This window comes from Crocodylus porosus, unplaced genomic scaffold (genome assembly GCF_001723895.1).
Source record: "Crocodylus porosus isolate Cpor-Errol unplaced genomic scaffold, CroPor_comp1, whole genome shotgun sequence".
Lineage (NCBI taxonomy): Eukaryota > Metazoa > Chordata > Crocodylia > Crocodylidae > Crocodylus > Crocodylus porosus.
Window position 1 is genome coordinate 84,769,768 of NW_017728918.1, and position 24,130 is coordinate 84,793,897.

General features: G+C 41.4%; 1 long non-coding RNA gene across 2 annotated transcripts in view; it reads left to right on the forward strand.

Annotated features, from left to right (window-relative positions):
* Window positions 1–2,254: 2,254 nt before the first annotated feature.
* Window positions 2,255–24,130, forward strand: part of LOC109312244 — a 32,679-nt gene continuing 10,803 nt past the window's right edge. Inside the window, exons 1-3 of one of the 2 annotated variants that reach the window (XR_002101774.1) lie at window positions 2,255–2,333; window positions 8,623–8,717; window positions 9,937–10,011. This is a non-coding gene — a long non-coding RNA (uncharacterized LOC109312244). The remainder of the gene's footprint in view (window positions 2,334–8,622; window positions 8,718–9,936; window positions 10,012–24,130) is intronic. The other variant, XR_002101775.1, reaches the window with a different exon arrangement.

Below are 24,130 nucleotides of genomic sequence, written 5' to 3' on the forward strand. Positions count from 1 at the left end.
AAGTAAAATGCAGCACATTTTGTTTTAGTCATGGTCCCCCTGCTTTACGTATGGCAGCTTATGGTATTTTGTTTTGTGCCTGTGTCAGGGTTGATTGTATAGTTTTGCTAATAAGTTAGACTATGGATTTGTATAGGATGGTTTGTATTGGGATGATCCTGCCTCAGGCAGGGGATTGAACTAGATGACCTCTGGAGGTCCCTTCCAGCCCTACTTGTCTCTAATTCTATGAATCAGAAGACTTGTCAGCATCATGAAGTAGGAAGCATCTCCCATGTAATTAGATCAGAAGTCAATGTAAGAACTCAAGAAGTAGGGGCAGAGGAACTGAGACAGGAGTCGATGCAGCCTCTCATTATATTGGGAACAGTCTTTGCTTAATTTCAGGTATGTTATTATTTTGCATGAAATCTAGGTCCTACCAAAGTCAATAAGGACTTCAGCACTTACTTCCCTGGGGCCAACGTTTACAGACATGGGCCTAGACCATAGTCCAGATTCAGATCTAGTGTCAGGGTATCACTGTTTATCAGGGCTGAAGATAAGCAATAGTATGACCTTGACTTGGTTACTTCCAAGTTTTTGAGCAAAAATCTCTAAACTAGAAGTATTTGGATACTGTAATGCTTGCTTTGGTCCATTGCTAAGATAAGTTGCTTAGATCTTCAGTTTATATTTTGTAAAAATTTCATTAAAACAGATACAGTCATAACTTATCAAAGAAAAAATAGTTGCTTTTTTGGGTGTATATTTCTTATTGAAAAGCTCTAATTGTAAAATGAATTAAAGATAAAGGTACACTATCGCTATCATATGCTTTCAGTTTATAATTAATGTTTATTCTGTGATCTCTTGTGCACAGCTATGCTAACAACACTGACACATACAAATCCTGTTTCAGGAAAGCTCTCATTCATGTGCCCATAAGCATGTAAACTAAAGCTGTGTGAATGGTGGATGGGAAGAGCAGGAGTAAAACACTGGAAAAATTAATTAGTTCAGGGACACCCCAAAAGGGTGTTTTGGCCAGAGAGACCCAAGGGTCCTTTTTTGGTCAACCAGAAATATTTTATTTGAAATGGAAGAGAGTTGTTTAACTGCTCTTAACCTTTTCTTTAAAAAAGCAAATACATTCTAAAGTGAAAAAGCCCGTTTAAAACCAAACATGTTTTTCTGAAAATAGAGAAGGGAAATATTTAGACCTTTCCAACATGTTTTTCCTCCTCTTTCGTTTGAGGGAAACTGTTGTTTTCCAGACACACAATGTTGCCCAGCTCTAATTTTAAGCATCTGCATGTTAGTCATGTGATGAAGATGAGGTGCATACTAATGTATGTTGTTTAATTAAAGTAGAATGACGACAAATGAAAGTCTCTAAGTAAAGCATAGGAAGGTACATGTGAGAGTCCAGTACAATGTGTGCCATGTGCTTTAGCGTGTAAACTGTCTGCAAAAGTTTAGCTAGCATACAAACAGTCTTACAATGTGTTTGCATTTTACAAGCCAACAAGCACTCATCAGTAAGCCAGTCAAGAGGACTGTAACACAGCAAGATGTACAGCAACAGCAGCAGCAGGAATGGAAAACTCCCTTCTCGCTCCCTGCAAGTCGCACGGACTTTTACAACATTCATTCCTAATAAATGGCTGAAGCACACTACCTTTCTGCTTTAATGTCTTTTACATGGCAGAGCGAAGCCTTTTTCTCCAGAACTGGCACTTTGATCCTGCTGCGAAATAAAGATCAGAGGATGACTAAGAGTTTTGGGAATTGAGTCTCACTCCCTCTCTCACTCATACACACACGCAAAGTGCAGAAACTCATTTTCATGAATCTGTTATTGACGCAGCTCTTCCATAAGTGATCCCTATAGCGTATGTACTTACCCGACACATTACACAGTTGTTTGCTATGTACCGAATAATCAAGGAAACAGACTCATGTTGTTTATTACTGAATCAGCAGCAGCAGCTTAATGGATTGAAAACATCCTCATTTTTTTTCCTCTCTCCTGTTGTGAAAGTGCCAGTGCTGTAAACTCTCCCTTTAAAAGCAGGGGGTAGAGATGAGGCAACCAGTGACTTGCTTGATCTCTGTGCTCCCAATCTTTCAGGTTAGGTTTCCTGGCCCAAACCCAAAACTTCAGAACATCAGCCACAGATATTTGGAGCCAACTGGATTGGGAAAGAATACAGTAAATGTCTGTTTCCGGTTCACAGGGTCCTTAGCGTCACCACATATTTTGGAAGTCTGACTGGCTTCCTGGCTTTGAGAGTCTCTTGAGTTAAACCCCAGGGAGCAGCACCAATGGAAGCAGAGGGGGGCAGGGACAGGTACACCTAAAACTACATGAATTGTTTGAGTGTTGTGGCTTTTTTTTAGCATTAGCCCAGCCTATAATTGAAGAGGGTTCTTGTTATGGAGGTATTTCTACTTCTAACGTTTGAGTGAAATATGACACATTTACAGATTTGTTTGAACTGGGAGAGATGTTGGCAAACAGGCTTATTATCTCTTTCCCCAACCAAAGTCAAGAACAGCTCTTCCGCTGATCTTAGTGGTATCAAGCTGGGGCCCCCAAAGCCACAGCCATTCTATACAATGAGGCTTTGGCCAACTAAAATGGGGTTTGTACTTGATTTAAAGGGAGGTAAACCCCTATGTGAACCTGCTTAAATTGGTCTGCACCAGACTTACACCAATTGCATTTAAACCAATATTGATAGGTTAATTTAATTTGTTTGAATATTTGGCTCTAATGTGTGAAGAACTGGATTAAGAATTGGTTTGTATATTGTAATTTTTTTTAATAGTGTGTTATGGTGACGAGCAGCATGAGGGAGGACACCAAGATCCGTGGGAACAGCACAAGAGAGAAATGCGGTTACCTGGTAACCCTGGTAACAAGCTCATCCTGGCTCATTACAGTATTGCAAGCTGAAGTCCCTGGGGCCAAGATCTCTCCCAGGGGCCAAGATCTCTCCCAGGGCATGAGATCAATAAGTAGTCCTCCTTGCACAGTTTGGCAAGTGAAAGTGCAGATAGATTGACGGTATGCAAAATAGTGGTATTGCAAATAGTGACTGAGGTATTTAGGGAAATGAAGAGTGGGAGACACAGAGACTGAGAAAAAAAGAAGCAAATAGGCCCTTTTATTTTTCTTATGGTAATTTGTAGAGAAATTATTCCTGTTAATTCTTCTGAAGTTTACGTTAGGTAGAGGGAATTCTCAGTGAGCCAGGAGTTTGCAATTATTTGGGATAGACATGACTTCACTGTTAAACCTCATGAATCTGTAATAGCATATTTGACATTATTTCTTTTATTTAACTACTAAATTTAAAGGAAGCACTATCTGTTCTTCCCAGGCCAAGGACAGCATTACTAAAGGGCTTGTCACATGAGTGCTGATGTCACATCACCACATTTCAGCATGCAATTCTTTCCTACTATCATGAATGCTTTCATGATTTTTACATTCTTGCAAAATAATCTCTGGAGAGGCTTCATTTTCATGAACAGCCTAAGGAAGGATACACCTCCTCTTTCAGTCAGAGAGCTGAGTTGGACAAGCTTGGTATAGAGCCAGGGCAAGCACGCAAAGCATAAAATTCCCTCCTCTTGGAATTCATCAAAGGACACAGACGTTTTCATTGTTTCTTATTGCACTCATGGTCTTCCTGTGCTGAGCACTGCGTTTCCAGACCTGCCTGGCTTCTTCCCTGCCTAAGTCTTTTTTATTGCTTTGCTTATTCATAGGAGACCTTCATCAGACAGCATTAGCAGGATCAGGGAGGCTGCTAGCCAGAGTAAACATTAAGCACAATCAAAACAAGCAGGAGTCTGGGGCCTTGGGACCTTACCTCCCGTGTAAATTTTGCAAAAAATCATCAAACACAGATGATTTCTGGAAAATATTTTTCATTTTATAACAAAGAAAAAAACGGAGAGAGAAACTTTTACATCACCATTCTGTCCTAGCGGATAGTAGGGCTGATGCTACCAGTAGGAAAACTGCATCCTGGAGGCAGTAACCTATATTTGGTAGTTACTCACGTACAACCCATTTACAAATGGCAAAGAAAGTGGTTCTTATTCTTTGACAAGTTTGTTATGCTCAGTTTCCATCCCTGAAAGACAGCTGTAAGTTAGCTTTCTCTAATTGGCTGTTACCTCTTAGCAGGCATTAAGTATCCCTTACAGCAGCTTGCCTAACTGCAGGAAATGTATGTGACTAAACCAAACATGGGGAAAAAGCATTTTCACTCATATAGAAGATAGAAATGAGTCTTTCCTACTGAACAGCTGTAAGAGCTACTGAAGGAACATGTCTTCCCTTTGTTCTGTAAATAGAACTGCTGCAAGAAGTAAAAGCAAACAGGGACTTTATGTCCAGGGATAGCGTGGGATGAGTTGTAAAGCACTCCTACAGAAGAACTCTGTCACCCTAGGTGTGTTCAAGCTAAGCTGTCATTTAACACAGCAGCTGTCTAGAGGCAGAACCAGTTGTACACGTTTTTAGTACGTTTCATTTCTCAGCATTGATATGCAGTAACGATAGAGGGGAAATGATCAAATGTGTCAAACTACGCCACCTTCAATAGTTCCTAATAAAAATCCTTTGAGGAGGGCAGGGAGGGGATTGCAGTTGTTCCCAGTCCCACAGGCTAATATTAGGTCCCAAGAAAACACGCTGGAGAGTCTTCCTGTTTTAAAAACTCATATTTTAAAACTCAGAAAGTGGTGCTCTTCTGTCACCATTACTTACCAGTACTAGCAATGCTAAATCATCAAAGACAGGTTCCAGAGAGCAGGGCTTTTAAAATCTTTCCCGCCATTAATATTTTCAATGGAAATGTAGCTTTTCAACGAAGAGGTTTTTAATGGTAAATATTTTCTTTCTACGTAAGATTTTGATATGTTGCTTAAAAACTAAAAACCCCAAAGTGAAACATTTAAAAACCCCAAAACAAAAAAATGTTGATGCACAATTCTGGGGCCTTGAATCTAAGATGACCATACATCCTGGTTAGGCCAGGACAGTCCTGGATTTTGTAGGCTGGTCCCAGCCAGTTTATAGGCTCATAAAAAATTAGGGTTGATGAAAACCAAAAAAGAAGTCCCAGAATCTCAGGGGCATGGGGTGCAGTCTGGCAGAGAGGTGAAATGGCACAGTGTGCCAGGCAGACAAACAGTGCCTGCCTGCACCATGCTGTTCCACTTCCCTGCTAGACTGTGCCCCGCACCCTGCCCACCTGCCTCTGCCTCTGCCTGTGCCTGCAGCAGTACCACTGACTTGGGGGTGGGGGCAGTGTCCCAGATTTCCTTAAAAACAATATGGTAACCCTACTTAAGTCTCCACTGTCCACTGTGGTTGTTTGCCACCTGGACTACATTTCTCATGACACATTGCCAATATAGTAAGATGCCCCATCAAATCATGTCTCAGTTCTTCTGCTCCTCTTCTTGAAGGGAGACCATAGTGCATCACAGGGAGCCCCACTGGGGAGTAACTTGAAACAAGAGGTAGCCTGACTACAACTCCCTTGAGTCATCCTAATGACATTTCCAATTTTTTTTGTTTTCCTTCAAGTTTTCAGCTCTGACCTAAAAAATTTTGAGTTAACATTTTCCACACAAAAGCCACTTCCAAGCACCTTTTAACTTTTAAAAACATCTAACCGAGCAAAAATTGAACTCTTCCAATGCCAAAAACCAACTGCCTCCATGTTATTTCATACTTCCTGCACTACTATTTTTCTCATACCCTCCACTTGTGCCGAAGAGGATGGCATGCTGAAAATCACGGTCGTGAACATCTAGATCATAAATATAATTAATTCAGAATGTGCCTAGGTTTGTTTATACCCAAGAGGAAAGGATTTTTTCCTCCTTTTAAAATCCTAATTAATAAACATGAGTACACAATATCTCTAATCTCTCTCTCACTTTGAAAAATGTCATCCATTAAAGAATGGGATTTTTAGAAGTGCTCTGGGTTGGACTAACTTTTCCCCTCCTTCAAGTCATGAGTGAAACTCCTGTTGATCTCCACACAAATGGAGTTAGGCCATTGCTGAGTAGTTCTGAAAACCTTGACCACTTATCGCGGATTTATCTTTATTTTATGCAGATAAACATTGTCCCATCACAGCATCTGATGAAGTGAGCTTGATCTCATGAAATTTTATACATATTTGATTTAATTAGTCTATAAGGGGCACCTGTACCTTCTACCAGACTTCAGACTAACATAGCTAATTACCCCTCTCCTTTATCTTAGACATGCATAATCGTGAAGTTAAGATTATTTTTGCTACAAAAGTGTCCTTTCTACGTTTCAAAACTTACTGTGGTCCCCATTTCGAATCAGGTTCTGCTCATATTTATGTCAGTATAAAAATATATCAGTTAATGGAATTATTTCAGGTTTACAATGTTCAGACTGCATCCTTTTGTAAATTTGTTGGGCATTTTGAAGGCCTAGGTTTTACATTTGCTCCTTAGGATGAGAGCTAGCAAGTGAATAATTATATCTTAGTCACAAAGGAATGACTGAATGGGAGGAAACGCCGTTGAAAAACTATGACTGACTGACACAAGTTACCAGAAAGGCAAGAGGCATTTTCTAGAAAGGAAAAGGCTTTTCCTAAAGTATTTTAATGCAAGTCCATCTAGTCCATTGAATTAATTCTGAAAACAATGACAGATGAATATTTTGAAGTGTATAATACTGACAGAACGTGAATGTCTGAAGCTTTATCTCTGTTAGGAAGCACATGTTATATCACCATTATCATCGCTTCTTCTTGCAACATTACAGAATCAGAACTGATAAATTATACTGAGAACCCAATATTTTATATTTCTTCTTTCCCAATCATTCCAATCTAAGATGATTCTCACGAGGAAGATTGTCAGGTTCTTTTTCTCAATTTTTGTGGAGAGAAACTGGACCCTCCTATAGTCTGTGTCTTACATATGTCTCACATACGTCTTACCTATGTCAAGCATAACAGACAGTATTTCCCTGGAAGGATGTTGGAGGCCAGACAGCATGAGCTGAATGTCAGTCAAGAACTTCAGACTATGAACTAAATAATGGTTTGCAGTTCAACTGGCTGTTCATTGAGCTCTTCTGAATACAGTTATCATAATACTTCCTATTCAAATTATTTATATTATCACAATGTAACAGCAAAAAAAAGGGCATAAACCAAAACCCTGGCTTTAAACTGCAAATTCAGATTTGAATCCAAATCACATCTTGGGCTTCAAGCTACGACGGCCCAGAATTGAATTAAATCCAGATTCTGAAGAGTTTTATTCTCCTTGTTAAAGAGATTGAAAAAATTATTAAGAAAATGTTAAAATTATATTTATTACGTGGCTTGGTAGAGTTGGAAGACAAGACAGGAACCTGCACATTGTAGGCACATAGTTGGTGCATATATTTACACCATCCCTGTGCAAGGGAGGGTGGGGTCAACCTGGCCCCACACGCAAGGGAGCTTGACCTAGTCCAATAGGAGAAGGAAAGATGCATGGCTTCACCCTGTGTGGGGAATGAGCCTGGCTTGCGGGGTGGGGGGGGGGAAGGCGTGTGGACTCAGCCCCAAACTGGGACCCACAGCTCAGCCCCAATCCAGGGCTCTGGAGAGAATGGGCATGGCCTAGCCCCAACCCTACCGTGGAGGTGTGCATGGCTCAGCCCTGACCAGCCACACCGGGCTTGGGGTTTGGGAATTTGAGAGGTGGGGGGTGGCCCCCACCGCCAAATTTCCTTCCCCCTGGGAAGTCCCATGGACAGATGAGATGGTCCCATGGGCTGTATTTGGCCTGCAAACCAGAGGTTGAGTACTACTGTTCTAGCTCATCCCAACCATTGCCAGTGCTGCCTTATCAGCAACCCTGAAGCTGACTATGAGCCCAAGACTTCATGGAAACGGGGACAGAAGTACTGTTTCATGTCAAGGGTGATCTTTTTTACCTGTGTAAATTGATTGAGTCCCCTACACCATGAGTAACAGTGTAGGGGACTTAATGAGGTGTGAGCAGAGGTTGAGCAGAGGTTTGACCAGAGGCTGATGGCCTGCTCTAAGTAACAATATAACAAGCACTAACAAAGTGGAAAAAGTTGACAACAAAGTGCCCCACAAGAAATATCAGACTTGTTTAAATTGGCCTAAGCTGTGCCTTTAACATAGCACTCAACAGGATTTAGCAAATGGCTGGCGCTAATTGCACTTTTTAAATGGTGATCAGCCTTACTTGTGGACATCTTAAGTGTCCATCTTCAGTGACTGCACTGACCTTTAATGTATGTTACCTTTCTTGTAAACTACTTTTACACCTACCAGTGAAAAAGCCTGAGGCATTTATTAATATATATAGAACCTACTTAACTACAGCAGTTTTTCCTTGTATACTGTACATATCAGCTCAAACTGGGTTATACCGTAATTTCAGATCTAGAAATGAGCCAGCACCTCTGGTAATAAGTGTGAATAAAGAACCGAACTATGCCATCAGGGATAGTCCCAGATAAAGTTAGTCTTGGCGGTAAGGTCAGTTGGTAGTCAGATTTGACTAATAGTGTCTTTTCCATTTGTTGTGTGACAGCAGTACCAGTACTAAGGAGGCTTCCACCTTGCAGTTATGATCAAGTAGTTTAATATGGGTTGATGGAACACGTTCATATACAGAGACGAAATCATGTAAGTAGATTTTTTTATGTGCTGTTAATTACTAACACATTTAATCTTACTCTGTGCTTTCTCAAGTGTATTTTCATAATGCTCCCAGGCTTTCCCCCCTTTTTTGTTCAAAGCCAACTGTTGTAAACAATAAGAAAAAGAGATTTTTGATTTTTGAGGATATCAGGATAAGGAAAGAGAAACCAGTTTCCTGTTAGAATTGAAATAGTATATATAAATGTCTGGCTTGGTACTTCAATACTGCTTATGTAGTATATGCTGCCTATACAGACAAAATTGTGCTCTTTGCTGCTTCTCTTTCCAACAGCTGCAAATTTGTGGTTTCATTTATTCACTAAAAAGCTGAGTTATTTTAAAGAAAATGTATCCCTGTCTGTGGATTCATTCAGGGGAAAAGAAAGAAGAAAAAAAAGAGAGGAAAATGAGAACATTTAAGATAACGTAACTCAGTGTAGGATTTTTCTTAATGGAGACCTTTACTGTGATTGAATAATTAATACTGTCATCCAGCAGTGAAGGCAGATACCTAAGAGAAGTGGCAACTGTACTGAGGCCTAATATCATAGCTTCTCCCTGTAAATACTGAACTGTCTTCTGGCCATACTGATTAGTACTGTTTTAGCCTCTGCTACTTCTTGTGCTGTTTTTAATCTTCTCTAGGATTACTATATGTACTGTGCAACTTCTTATCTTGTACTGGAATTATGTTTATAACAAAAAAAGGAACTCAAGGACTGAATGCCTCAGGGGGTTGGATCCTGGGATATGGAGACTTTTATCTCTAGGTTGCTGACTTAAATACGATCCAGCTTGGTAGTGACCTAGTCTAAGGGCTAAGGTTGTTCCAGTCTAATGGCTGATTGATCTCCTACATGAAATGGGTTTGGTCCCTCAGTGTATTTCTTGGTAAATACTTGTTCACACTCAAAAGTATTACCACAGCTGGAATCCTTATTAGCAGCCTCAGCAAGACTTCATGAGAATGGGGACAGAAGTACTGTTTCATGTCAAGGGTGATCTTTTTTAGCCATGTAAATTGACTGAGTCCTGGGGAGGGTGGGGAGTAGAACCATACATATTTTTTTTAAAAACTGTTTATTTGGTTGATCTTGTACCTTTCAACAGGGTAAATTAAACTGCATTCGCTTTTAAGGAGGACTTACATTTTTAAATAAAAATACATTAATTTGCTTTTTATTTTATTTTTAAACATGGCCAGTGTCAAGGAACTCCTAGAATCTTTGTGGGGGAAGACAGAGGCAGAACATCAGGGCAAAATTGGATCAGTTTGATGGTAAGCATATCTAATGTTTATAGTCCTTTTCAGTCACATGTTTAGTTTATAACCTGACGTTTTAATACATCTATTCAATGTAAATTCAAATGTTATACGGACTACAAAAGTCAGTAACAGTTTTTTCCTGTGACAGGCTTGCCACATTTGCCCTAAACTAATAGCTATAAATCAAATTTAGAGAGAATTTCAAAATAATTTAAAAGCATTTTTTCATCATCAACATATTGAATCATTTCTAAGTAAAATTAGTAGTCCTACTATGCTTGTAAGTTCCTTATAAATTAACTGCCAAAAATATATATTATAGATACTCTTTAACTCTTTGGGGCAGGAACACTCTCTCTCACTATCTCGTTGTGTAGCTATTATTATAGGGAACATTCATTTAATTTGGGATCTTAAGAAACATGAACAGAAATATTGAAAGATATCTGTAAAATTGTGTGCACCATTGGGAAACACAGGTCCATTATATATTTTTTTACAGAGGTAGGCAGGTACTTTATATAAATAATAAATACAATAAAATAAAATATATGCTGCAATACATTTTGCAGAATTTGTGACAGTAATAGTGTGTGATACAGCTGAGAAATATATTTCAAACTAGAAACTCATTCATCTCATGTTAATGAACGAGAATTTTTCAGAACTTGCTTCCATTTTGAAAGTATTAATTAAAACATTTGTCTAAAGAAATTGTAACTTCCTAGGGATTATCCATATATTAAGCACAACAAACAAATCCTTTTACACTTATTAGGCATCTAAATGGACACAGATGCCTACATTTGATCCCATTCCACCCTGCTCAAGTCCCTGTAAAACCACAGTGCATCTATTTCTGTAACACATGCACCTTAGCTGTAGAACTATGGATGTCAGTAGACCAGGAGTGGGTAATTATTTCAGCTGGTGGGCCATTTAATGAGTTTTGGTGAGCTATTAAGAGCTGCAAGGGTAGCTGTGCCCCTTAATAAGGGCCCCACCCTGATTGCCATCTTGGGACCCGAAGTCCCACCCTTAATCCCTGACCTTTGCTACTGGAAGTCCCTCCCCTTGCCCCTGGAATTAATCCTTTTGGGAGGGGCGGGTTGCCATCTTGGAACCAGAAAAAACCCCAATTGTACACTAAAAGTCAATCACCTAGTATAACGATTTAATTTTATCATGATTGGTATTTGTGTACTGTATATAGAAATGATTGCATAATAACTCAGTCTTACTCTTGTATATTGTGTGTGGGGTGTGGTTGGGGTGGGTATGTGTGTATGGTAGTATATGGAGTATGTGTGTGGTGGGGTTGTGAGAGGGTGTGGCTGTGTGGTGGGGCATAGGGTTGTATATGTGGGGGGCTTGTGGGGCGAGGGTGTGGGTGTGTGGGGTGTGAGGGAGGATGGGGGTGAGGGGGATGTGGGAAGATCTCCCCATACTCCCCCCGCCATCATGCACAGCCCCCAACAGCAGCAGCAGGAGGCAGGCACGCAAGATGCTGTTTAGGAGCTGCTGCTAAGTGGTGCACAGCTTGAGCCAATACTGCATGTGGCAGTGAGGAGCACGGTCAGGCTGGCATGCCCCCATTGTGTGGGACTCATGCAGCTCTTGGCACTTCCATGCCACTGGGTAAGTCTTGTGTGATGGAGTCAGCTGTCTTCACCACTCCCTGATGTGCAGCTCCCAGGACTCCACTGTGAAGCAGGAGGCAGGGCTCCCCTCCACTTCTGGTGGAGTCCTGGGACCTATGTGGCAGGGAGCAGCAAAGGCAACCGGCTTCACTGCGTGGGGCTTCACCCTCACTGTGTGCGAGCTGGATGTGCTGCATGTGCATCACGGGCAGTCCTGCATGGTAAAGGTGAGCCTGCCTGGCTGTACTCCTTGCCACCATGTGCAGTGCTGGCCAGAGCCACGTGCCACTGGGTGGCAATGCTTGTGTGGCCATGAGCTCCACAGGCACCCGCTGCCTGCTGCGATTGCTGCCGCCAGTGGCAAGAGCTATGCACCATGAGGGGGACTGTGTGGGGTGTCCCCACAGCCCTCTCCCCACCTTCCCTCACACCCACACCCTGCCCAACAAATCTCTGTGCTCCTGATGTCCCCCTGGGCAAAGGCTCCATGCTCCCACCAGCTTCAGCCCCAGCCCCAGCCCCAGCTCCATGCTCCTTCCCAGCTGTAGCTCCCCCTCCTCCCCCCCGCCACTTCCCTATCTGGAGCAAACACTGCAGAAGGGAAATGAGGAGGAGACATTGGATGCTGGAGAAGCGGAGCAGGTGCCCTGGCAGCCACAGCAGTGGCAGAAGCAGCCCCACGTGGAAGCTGCATGCTGGCTGGGCTGGGCCCTTCTGTGCACCAGATTGGGAGAGAGGCACATGGGCTGGGTGGGGTACAATTAGTTGGCGGGTGCCCGTGGGCTAGATGAAATTGACTGGTGGGTCAGATTCGGCTTGCAGGCTCTATTTTGCCCACCCTCACTATAGTTGTTTAGGGACTATGCTCTAACTCATGATGCTGTACACAAAATGCTGTTAGACCCTCCGCCCCCCAACCCAACAGACATTCACCTGTTGGCTTGGGAAGGTTCAAGATGGATGCGGGGGGGAGGTAGGGTGAAATGGAGCTCCCTTGCCTCATAGGTCCCCCCTCCAGCTACCCCAGCAGGGTATTGGGGGGAGCTGTTTTGGGCCTGTGAGGCAAAGGGGCTCCATTCAACCTTGCTGCCCCCTGGCTCTGGCTATGGTAAAGCTGAGCTGGCAGCTGCTGTCCCCACTGTCAAGATGCCTGGGCAGGGCATGGGGGAAAGGAGAGGTATGTGGGGGGAGCTGAGAGGCATGGTGGAGTTCCTTTCCCCCAGCCCCCACCTGGGACTCTTGACAGTGGCAGCAACAGCTGCCAACTTGGCTTTGGCATGGTCAGAGCTTGGGGGGGCATGGCAAGGTGGAACGGAGCCCCCTTGCCTCACAGGTCCAGCTTTGCTTCCTCCCATATCCCAGCTGATAGTCCCAGGGGTGGAACTGGGCTAAAGCTTCCTGATGTGAGCACCAGCCCAGCCCCACAAAGGCATGAAAAATTAACCCTCGAGGGAACACAAATTCCCTAAGGCATTCTGTTCTATACTGCCTTCAGCTAATACCTGATTTATCAAAGCGTAATATTTTGTGTGATCAGCCATGTTAAAAGTGCTCTGCAGTCATACACATGTTACATCATGGCTGTAGAGTGCATTTGGGGGCCTGATTGTGCAAAAAATATAACTTGTGTAAGCACCCAGAATCACAAAAAAGCAGCAAGGAGAAGGAGGACCCACTCATTCATTTTTTGTGTCACTGGGTTTTCTGGAACTTGAGCAGGGTTGAACAGTAGGGCTGTGCAAAGCTTTGGTCCCTGATTCTATTTGGTGGAGATTCAGCCTGATTCACTGACTGAATCTCTGAATCCAAATCAAATCAGGAGACCCTTTAATCTCTCCAAATTGAATCAGAACCCTCTGAACCAATTCAGAGAGATTTGGAAAGATTCAGAGATTCGGACATAGACACAGCTTTAAATGGTTTTTCAACATACCTCAAGGTAGCAGGTGGCTTTGAATGCTGCAATGGTGGGGCAGATGGAGTATCACACAGGAGTGTGGGGGGGGGGTCCCCAGTGCACTTGGCAGCAGACCTGGAAGTGGACCAAAAGCACTTCTGGGTCTGCTGGAGGGGCCACCCTGCCACCCCTTCAGCTTAGTGACTGGTGCCTCCTGGGTCTGTGGGGGCACCTGGGGCCCCCCTGTACCTGATCACTGAGCCAAAGAAAGCCTGGTGGGGGGAGGTGGCTGTGTGGTCCCCAGCAGACCTGGAAGTGGACTGGAAGTACTTCCGGTCCACTTCCGGGTTCACTGCTGAGCACATGGGGGGGTCCCCCGACTCCTGTGGGATATGCCATCTGCCCCAGCATTGCAGCATTCATGAGCCATGCCTGGTACCTCGAGGTATGTAGAAAAAACATTTAAAGCTGTGTCTATGGCTGGATCACTGATTTGCTGAATCAGCATCAAATCTTCATATCTGGATCTGGCTGAATTGAATCAGGGACAGTGATCCAAATCAACAAATCAAATCACTTTCCCTGATTTGGGCCAAATCTGAATCAAATACTGCCCGTTTTGCACACCCCTGTTGAAGAGTATAGTACTTAGGCACCTAAAAGGTGGAATAGTAACTGGCCATAGTATTGCTTTTGAGACTGTATTGTCTCTGTTCTCTGATGGAATGTCTGATTGTTTTAAATCGGAGAATAATAAATGGTATATAATAAATACGCTTGTACATTTACTCATTCCATGCATATAGAGGTATCATAAAGTTGCCACCGTCACAAACATTCAAGTCAGCAAGAGTGGCCTGTATCAGTGAGAGGGAACATATGGCTCAACCGGAATTGCAAAGAAAGGGGGTGTGATTTTTCCACTCTGTGCATAGCAGCCTCCGTGAGGGTGGTGTAAGTAAGGTCAAGGCACAAACCCCTAAATATGTAGCTTTATCAGAAAGATACAGCATAGTAAATGTTTGTCAGTATGTCACATGAAGAACCTACTGCTGCACTTCTGAGGCCACTTCCTCATCTGGGATAAAGCTGCATCCTTCTAGGTGATGTTGATTTATACCAGCAGAAGATCTGATGCACATAGTTCTATGTAACTCTTACCAAATACTGTAGCGGGATCAGGATCAGGCCTCAAACCATGAAAAGTTCAGATGACAGTTTTCAAGCAGCTATCATGGCAATCAAGTCTCATCAGGGCTTATCAGTTAAGAACAAGAATTATCCATTTCCCAGCATTGTTTTGCTTTTTGCTAAGTTTGCATAAGGCCAGCCTATCATCAGCAGTGCAGCTCTAGTGGCAGTTTCCATTAAGCTAATTTTTTATAAATCTGCGTGCACTCTGTGCTAAGTTGTTCCTTCTCCTGCGTCGTGTCTCAGAGTAGTATTACTCAACACAGTATAAAATTCTTAGTCACTGCTATCACTGGACTTTCTGTGGCACGGTCCCAGTTCTCTACATTACATTCCTCATTTTACAGAATGAATTTGAGCTTGTTTTCGTTTGAAGAGCCCTGACCAACATCCTGAACACTGCCCAGTAGGGTAAAAAATGTAGCATTTCACCATCCCGTGTTTGTGTGTACCAGACCAGGGAGTCTCATTAAATTTTTACTTGCAGGAAACTGAGTCATTTACTGTTTCCCACTTTGATGCATAGTGGTTGATTGTTGTTCAAAAAGAGGGGATTAAGGCTTAACGTTTCAGTCTTGTGATATGTTAGTGTCTTCACAGGATGCAAAATGACATTAAACCTCAGTTTTATCGTGGCATTAATCGCCTACCCTCTCCTTAAATCAATGATACACAGTCCTGTCTGTCAGAGATGCCTAGGTCCATGATTGCCTAACTAGAAGACCACTTTCCTATCATTATCACTTAGAATAAACACCAACCATTAAGCAAACAAAAAGATCAGGAGAATTACTTGAGTTTATATCCAGGCATGTAAGCCACAAGAATCTCTGTGCTCCCAGCCAAATGCCTAAACCTTAGAAAAGTTTCATCTCCAACATTCTAGATATCTTGTGCAAAGTCTATGGTGACACACCATAGTATGGAGCCGGAGTGGTCTTCTGTGAATCTTCAGAGGCATAGATTTGACCAATAAACAAGAAAAAGCAGATTGTACCAACAGTCTCATACTTTAAAAATGAGGGGATGCATGTCCCCTTTTTGTAGTCAGACCAGTTGCTAACAGAGAAACCAGAACAAGGTTGTCACCCCTGAACAAATTACCCTTATGCAGGAAACTGAACTATGTCTTATACCAAATTAGAAGAAGAATTGATCACTTGTAGCAGGGTAACCTAACTCCTCTTTTGTGGCAGGGCTGTGCTTCCATATGTGGAACTCCTGCAGGTGGCTCACTTGATGGCTATAAGGTAGAGAGATTCCCATAATTTTGATAGCCTTCAGGCCTTACAGTAATAATACACTTCAGACTCTTCTTTCCACTATAGAGATCTGTGTTTTAATTAAACCTAAACCCTGATTGTCTTTTACAAAGCAAACGATTTAAATTACTATGGTAAGGGACCTAAAATAGTCTCTCGTCTGATCATGATGTATTTGGTTTAGCACCTACACAGCACCCACGCTAAAAACATGCTATTGATGATAGAACCTGAAAGTTACCACAAGCCTTTCATAATACGAATGACAGAGTTGATCTTGTCTGAGGAGCAATCACATGATAAAAGTCTTTTAAGAGTCTATATATGTTCAAAAGCTAAAGGCCAACACAGCTAGGTAGGAAGATCAATAGGCAAAAACGAAGATTTGGGTAGTTTTGCTTAGTTTTAGATGTCTCATGAGATTTCACAGGTCAGGATTTGTATCATACTAGACAATATGTTATCTACATTCTGCACAGTGTCATAACACCGCGTTCGTTTAATTGATCTAAATTGAGTTTCTTAAATGCCCACACCCTCCATATACTAATATAAAAGCTAGATTCTTAATAAAACTACGATTCAGATATTGTCTTATGATTCAGAGTCTGTCTGAAACACTGGTTCCCACCACTGCTGTTTCCCACTTGGTCCTCCTTAATTTCTGAATCAATGAAAATTACAGAACTGTTTCTCATCCCCACTTCCTGGCTGTTTGGAAGGAAGTGAAAGTTCCTAAAAGCAATCTTATGAATCCGCGTGTGAGGGAGTGTGTGAATGTGAGTGTGAGAAAGACAGAAAGAGAGAGAGAGAGAGAGTGATATGGGCCTATTAGCATGATAGCATGATTTACTCTTTATGTTGTAGTTTACTTAGTAGTTAGGAGCTCTTTCATGATCACTCGGTCACTTCCTTGTTCTGTCTGGGACCAGACCTATGATTTGGTTGTTCTATCAAAGAACTAAAAGTGAGAGCAATTCTAACAAAACAAATGGGCTCAGAAAGGGCTACCTAAAAGACCCCAGACATCTGCAGTTCATTGAAAGCTGTGAATCCATGACCAAAACTTTAATTGTTCCTCTGCAATGGTATGAAATACGCACAGAAGACTGCATTTGTTTTTCATATGGTGCTGGGATGCAGGAGTCATAACTTGAGAAGGGTTTGACAAACTGGAATCTTTCAAGATGGGTTGAGCCTTATTGATGACAGTGAAAGTAGCAGGCTTACACATGGTGGTACGCTGATTTAATTGATAAGAACTTTTGTGATCAGCCACTGATCACAATAAGAACTCTTCTGGCCTGATTCCAAAGCAAGGTCTCAGATGCAGACAACTTTCAACTTTGGAAGTCTCAGATCCTGAACCAAGCTTGCCAGCTGGCTTTTGTATAAATCTGAGCCAAAATTCTGGATCTTTACACACACACACACACACTTTATTGGAAGTTTGTAGATGAATCTTAACATTGTGGTTTGGGGCTCTTCCTAGTAAAAATAGTTTCTTTAGCTAATAACTGTAATTATAAGGTGGCTTACTTGACAATTATACAATGCCTCTGATCTTACAGGCTGAAGAAGTGCTGATATTTTACGATGGCCCCTCAGTTTCCTCCTCCAAACTTTTTTTTTATGAGGAGGAGGGAAAAGGACAGAGATGGCATGTCTGGAGACGTGAAGTGTATAAAATATCTGGTGACTACAAAGGGTTTGGAAGTGTGTCATGTTTACCCATTCTAATATTATTAGTAAACTGTCACGATATGTTTGGGAGAACTTAATTTTGGAGGGTTTTAATTAAAAATTTCTATCACAGGGTTAAGTTTTCAACAGGGAAAAAGTATTTTTTTAACTGATATTTTCACCAAAAAAAAAAACCTCATGGAAAACAAAACATTTAAAAATCAGATACTGTTTTAAGCCAAAAAGTTGAAGAACCTTTTTCATCACAGAGTAAAATAATTGTTTTCAGTGAAACTGTTTATGAGAAAGAATCATTTCTCAAAGGTCTCTACTGCTAGTAAATTTTATGTAAATATATTTTTATCTTTATTCTCAAATTTCCAAAGGAATTAAAAAAAAATCTCACCTAATGAACTGGCTACTAACCCTGCTACATTTACAGTTTAACCTATTAACATTCTTTAGATATGAAAATTCATTATTCTAATTAGCAGGAGAAACTTTCTCAGACTCAGTAAAGCTATTTATCAAGTTAAAAGTTCTGATTTAATTGTAATGTGGACCAGTAATGCATGGCAAAAGAATGCAAAGATGAAGACTACTGGTGAGCTGTTAAAGGACTTTATAGAACAGAAATTACAGACTGAAAAGAATTTCATAGAAGTAGTGCTATGGTCACATTTCAGGCAAAGACAGGTGTGTTTTGCCTGGCATTATCCTCAAACCAAAAGTCCTTGAGATTTGCATTAATTAGGAAGAAGAGTCTATCAGTCCAGTTACTTTAGTCCTCCACAAGTGTCTCTTCTTCCAAGAAGGCACTTAGACACACACACTAGAACATTTCAAAAGGTAAATGAGGTGTGTGCAATGAGCAGTAGTAGGAAGAGTTGTTGGCTATATCCATATCTCCTGGGCAACCCTACCCAAAAACCAAGCAGAAACATGCATTCAACCCCACTGTTGGCTCTGTTTAAAAGCATTTTTCTCAGTCTGAGATGTTCCAGACTGCAATGTAGGTGCTGGTTTCATTACATTCAACAAAGGTTGCTAGAGTTTGCATGGCTCTGGTCAGTTTCACATTGACTTTTCAAGTTCATACATTCCTGAAACTCAAAGCAAAAGTTGGGGTTGGGGATGTCCCAGAGCTGTGCAGAGTGAACACACTGGTTCTATTTTCTAAAACTCATGCAAATTCAAATTGGTGGGTTTGCATAGCCCTACTTGTTACATCACGTCACAAAGCTGACCATCACATTTTTCAAGTTATGAATAAATGTCTGTCATTGTCTATAAGTTCCTAGCAGAAGCAAAAGAGGTTAATAACTTCCTGGCTTCCTTGCTATAAAGCCTCTCTCTTTCATTGTCTTCATGTAAAAGGCCTACATATGAAGATTATATATAATTTACAGAGGTGTAACAGGGCAGATCCACCCCTCAGCAGTGGTGACGCACAGGGTAATGGTGGCTGTTTTTGCACTTCTCCACATAAAAAACCAACACCTTGTTGGCCCTGCTCAGTTACATTTCCCATCATTAAGTCCCTTTGAAACTGGTCCAGACTTAAGAGGTGCAGGTTCCTTGTGATCATTCATTCATAGGGGTGAATTTTGCCTTCCAAAAATATTAAAAGATTACACAACAAGCTTCATTTGTCATGATGCATTAGCTGTTATGAACAGATTAACATGTGCACTGAGCAACCTTTCAGATTACTACAATAAGAACCAGTTTTGCACCAAACCAACCAAGATACAGGTCACCGTTTTTCATCTACAACATGGAGAAGCCAAGTAGAAATTGACATCGCCTAGGATGGAATCCCACTGACTAATCACCCAAAACCTGTATGCTTGGGGGTTACATTGAACCAAACACTTATGTTCAAAGCACATGTAGAGAAGATGAAAGGGAAAGTCAGTGCCTGCAACAACATACTTTGAAAGTTTGTCACCTCAAAGTGGGGAGTGAACCCAGCTACATTATGATCCACTGCTATTGACTTGTGTTACTACACTGCAGAATATGCATATCCAATATGAAAACAGTCAGTTCATGACAAGAAACTAGACCCAGTTCTAAACAGCAGCTGCCATGAAATAACAGGATGTCTAAAGCCAGCACAAAAGGATAGCCTGTATTTACTGCTGACATTGCACCACCTGATATCAAAAGAAAGGTTGTGAGTTTTAAAAAGAAAGATCAAGGCAGATGGAAGACCCCAGGCATCCACTTTATGGTTGCACAGAAGTAACTAAATGGCTAAAAGCGTGACAGAGTTTTCTGACCAGTGTTGTGCTGTTGGACATGGCAGCTGACAAGGCACAACTGAGATTGTGGAAGGAAAGATTACATACAATCAGGTGCTCTGAAATAGACCCCAGGAGGACCTTCCCAGAGGGGCTGATCTAGACCAGCTAACATGGTGATGCCTGAATCACCTGCACATGCAAACTGGAAGATCAAAAACAAATATGATCAAGTGGAACTACTTTAATGACATAAATATATGCGAGTGAGGTAAAGTACAGAGTATGGAGCACTTGCTCATTTGCCGACTCCTTGGTGAAATCTGTATGAAGGAGGACCTCGTTGCAGCAATGGAAAAAACTAACACATGCACAATTCTGGAAAAACATCTAATTTATGACAAGGACACAAGAAGATTAACTGTCACCTAGCCTCTTACTGTAACATCACTCATTTATTTAGATGTGGCACCTTTTATGACAGCGCAGTACCTTTTCAATTACAGGACAGCCTCATTTGTAATGGCACTAGTTAAAACTTTTTACTGAAACATTGTCTTGGCTACTCCTGCAGTTCCTTGAAATTGATATTTTTTGTGGAAAAATATCAATTTTGGTCGAGTTTCTTCCATTTTTTAAGGGACATTTTGAAACAAAATATTTCATTGCAGATTTGGCATTTTGAAATTATGAAAAGTCAGATTTTTTCATTCTGACATTTCCATATAAAACATTTCAAAAATTTCTTGTTCTGCAAAAACATTCAGTAATTTGACTTTTCATCCTATTTCCACACAAAACAGTATGTTCCACTAAAAGTTCCTGTGGGACAGAAATTTTGTTTTCTGCACAGCTCTAGGTTGTGAGTTCTGTGGTATTATTGGTTGAAGCCCACTTTAAAGTCACAGTATTGCAGCAATAATGAATTGTGCCAAAGCACTAATCTGAACTCTCTTAAAAATAGTTACAAGGGGATGTTTCATTCTAAATCTTAAATACTTCACCTTACTTTGAAGTTAATAAAGTGGTTTAGAGAAGTTACATTTGATGGAAACCCAAGCCACAGATGCCAGAAATAACATAAAAGGCTTTTACATGAAAAGCAGTTAACAGCTGCAAAGCTAAGCATAACAATAAAATGTATTGGCTAAAGAGATGTATATCTATTTAAGTGTGCTTATATATTTTATTACCAAAATGTATAATGTGATATACTGTAAGATTTAATTGGTAAGACTTTTTATTACCTTTAAAACATTCATATGTGAAACAATGTAGAGGAAAAACTAACACATTACATTTTTGTGGGCAGCATCCACGTGTTCACAGTTCCCAACATTTTATTTTTTATGGGGAAAAAAGTGTGCACTGTGCAACATGGATTTTTTTTCCATGTAAAGATCACGTGTCAGTGATCCATTATTTCCCATTTTTGTGCTTATGAATGGATACATAGATAGATGACTCTCAGTGAAATAATTTAAAGGACAGAGAATTCTTCCAAGAATCTGCTTTTGAAGAGATAATACCAGAAAAGGCAAAGTCAAGCAGGTCACTGGTTCTCAGTTTCCCAACTGTCTGGATTCCATGGATACATTTCATTTTTTGTATAGTCTCTTTCAGTTTATACTTGGGTTTTGTTCAGAACCAAAACAATGAATCGAGGTTACAGTATTGTTAACCTACATGTTAAAAAAATCACGAATCAGGTCCCACAAATCCTGAGGGCATCTTAAAAATATAACAACAACACGAATAAGAATAATGTATTACTACCATTATTATTAAACATCTAATGTTATTTTATTAGACTTCTCATTTCTTAGCCTTTTGGACACAGTAGTTTCATATTCTTAGACTTTTTTCTGCAACTATGAAACCTGGAAATCTATTTATTAATTTATTTTAGTATGAGAGCGAAGATCTCCATGCAACAAATTGCCTCCTGGAGAAAAGCTCTAAATATCATGAAACATAACAAAATCACAAGAGCTGGCAACACTGGTATTACACTCACAATTAAAAGTAATTTCCTCTACTTCTATTTCTAGGTTTCATCTTCATTTTCTGCAAAGCTTGGAGTGACCAAAGATTGTTTGTTCTGCTTCTCAACAGAAAATGAATGACAAGCTTGTGTACCCCTCTACACCCCAGTACAGATTTTATTTCTTGGAGTAATATTTGATAGCATATTGCTCATTACTACAGGAGCACAACATTTCCAGAATGACAGTGCCTCATACTCCCTCAGGCTTTCTCTCCCTGTCACCCCACATATCATTGTCCCTTGGCTGTCTTCAACAGGTGGGCAAAAGCAGGCGCTTGACCCTATGTAGTGTATGCCCGATGGTAAAAACTCTTTCTGGGAAGTGAGCAATGTAGGTTCAAAATCCCTCGGGGTGAGAGCACCTAGAATCTGAGTGTCTCAATCCCTACCCTGTGACCTACAACTAGGCTACTGTAGTAAACAGTGGGACCTCCTACTGTCACTAGTTGCATTTTTTCCTTTGAGTAACTTTTCAGGGACTTACCCAGAGCTTATGTACTTTCCCAGGCCCAATCAGAACACAATAGATCATAAATGGCCAGAATGTATCCCTTCTGAGCATGTTCAGAAGGTCAAGGCATGTTGGTGTGTTTGTGTGTGTGGGGGGGGGGGGCAGAGTAGGACCTGCAGAAAATAATTCTTACCAGAACCATAATTATCCTCATATCTAAAACTGTCTGTAGTCATGACTACACATGCACCCAACTATGCAGTAACCACTGGTATTGTGCAGTCCCGGCACTGCATGGGTCATTTCCAACCCTACTACACAGTAGCTCATTGCTACTGTGCAGTAGTGGTGGTATCATGGTTAGCACCTTCCAATGCTAGGTCATTGTAGCTCATCATTATGGCAATGTAGCGTCTCATGTAGATGTTCCCTGTGTGGCTCCAAAGGGAAAGAATTTAAATTTCTAAACTTGCCTCACCCTGAGATATTTAAAATCACCAGTATCTTTTTCAAGTATAGTTATAATTCCTGATGCCTTCTCATAATCACTATAACTACAGTCCTCTCAGGCATTCCCCACCATGGCATCCAGAGACAAGCTGCTACCCTGGCCCGTGGTCTCAAAGCCCAAGATCTGAACCATTCTTTGCATTCCAGCCTAGTAGTCACAAGCCAGAATACCAACTACTGCCTGAAGTCTCAGAACCCCTTGGGCTGCTCTTAACCATCTCAGAATGGGTGTTGGACAGTTTAAGTGAACATGCACTCCTTGGGCCTTTCCAATGACGTTGGCTGTGTTGATCAAGCTCAGACAGCCGACCGCATCATCTAGCCTACCTTCGAGCACCCAAGGTCTTATTGACATCAACCAGTCTACGCATTGCTGGCTTTCTGGCCCTCATGCTTCTGACTTATGAGTGTGGCAACATTCGCTTCATCATCAACATCATCATCACTATACTAAGTGAGTATGGCAAAATCTTGTGATTTCTGTAACAAGCCATCAATCACCATAGCTAAAATTTCAGATATAAAGTACTAAATACCTACAAAAAATTCTTCTTGATCAGTGCATAAAAAACAAAAGCTGTCAAAACATCTAGAGTAAAATCAAAATGCAAATGAATTTGAGAAAACTGTAAATTTTACAAGGTCAAACCAGGTGCAGAATATTCAAACACAGGGGGTTCATGTACATGAGATGTTTACTCCATAGCTATCTAATTAGCTCTTCAGTAAAGTCTCAACATAGTTTCATAGTTTGTAGGGTCAGAAGGGACCTGATCAGATCATCAAGTCTGACCCCCTGCCATGGCAGGAAAGAGAACTGGGGTCAAATGACCCCAGGAAGGTGTTTGTCTAGCTTTGTTTTAAAGACCCCCAAGGTAGGAGCCAGCACCTCTTCGCTTGAAAGTTGGTTCCAGATCCTAGCCACTCCGACAGTGAAGTAGTGCCTCCTGATGTCTAATCTGAATTTACTCTCTGCCAGCTTGTGACTGTTATTCCTGGTCACTCCTGGTAGTGCTCAGGGGAACAGGGACTTCCCCAGTGCCTGCTAGTTCCCTCTGACTAGTCTGTAACAGGCCACAAGATCCCCCCTCAGCCTTCTCTTGTGGAGGTTGAACAGGTTCAGGTCCTGTAGCCTCTCCTCATAGGGCCTGCCCTGTTGTCCCTTGATCATGTGAGTGGCCCTCCTCTGGACCTTCTCCATGCT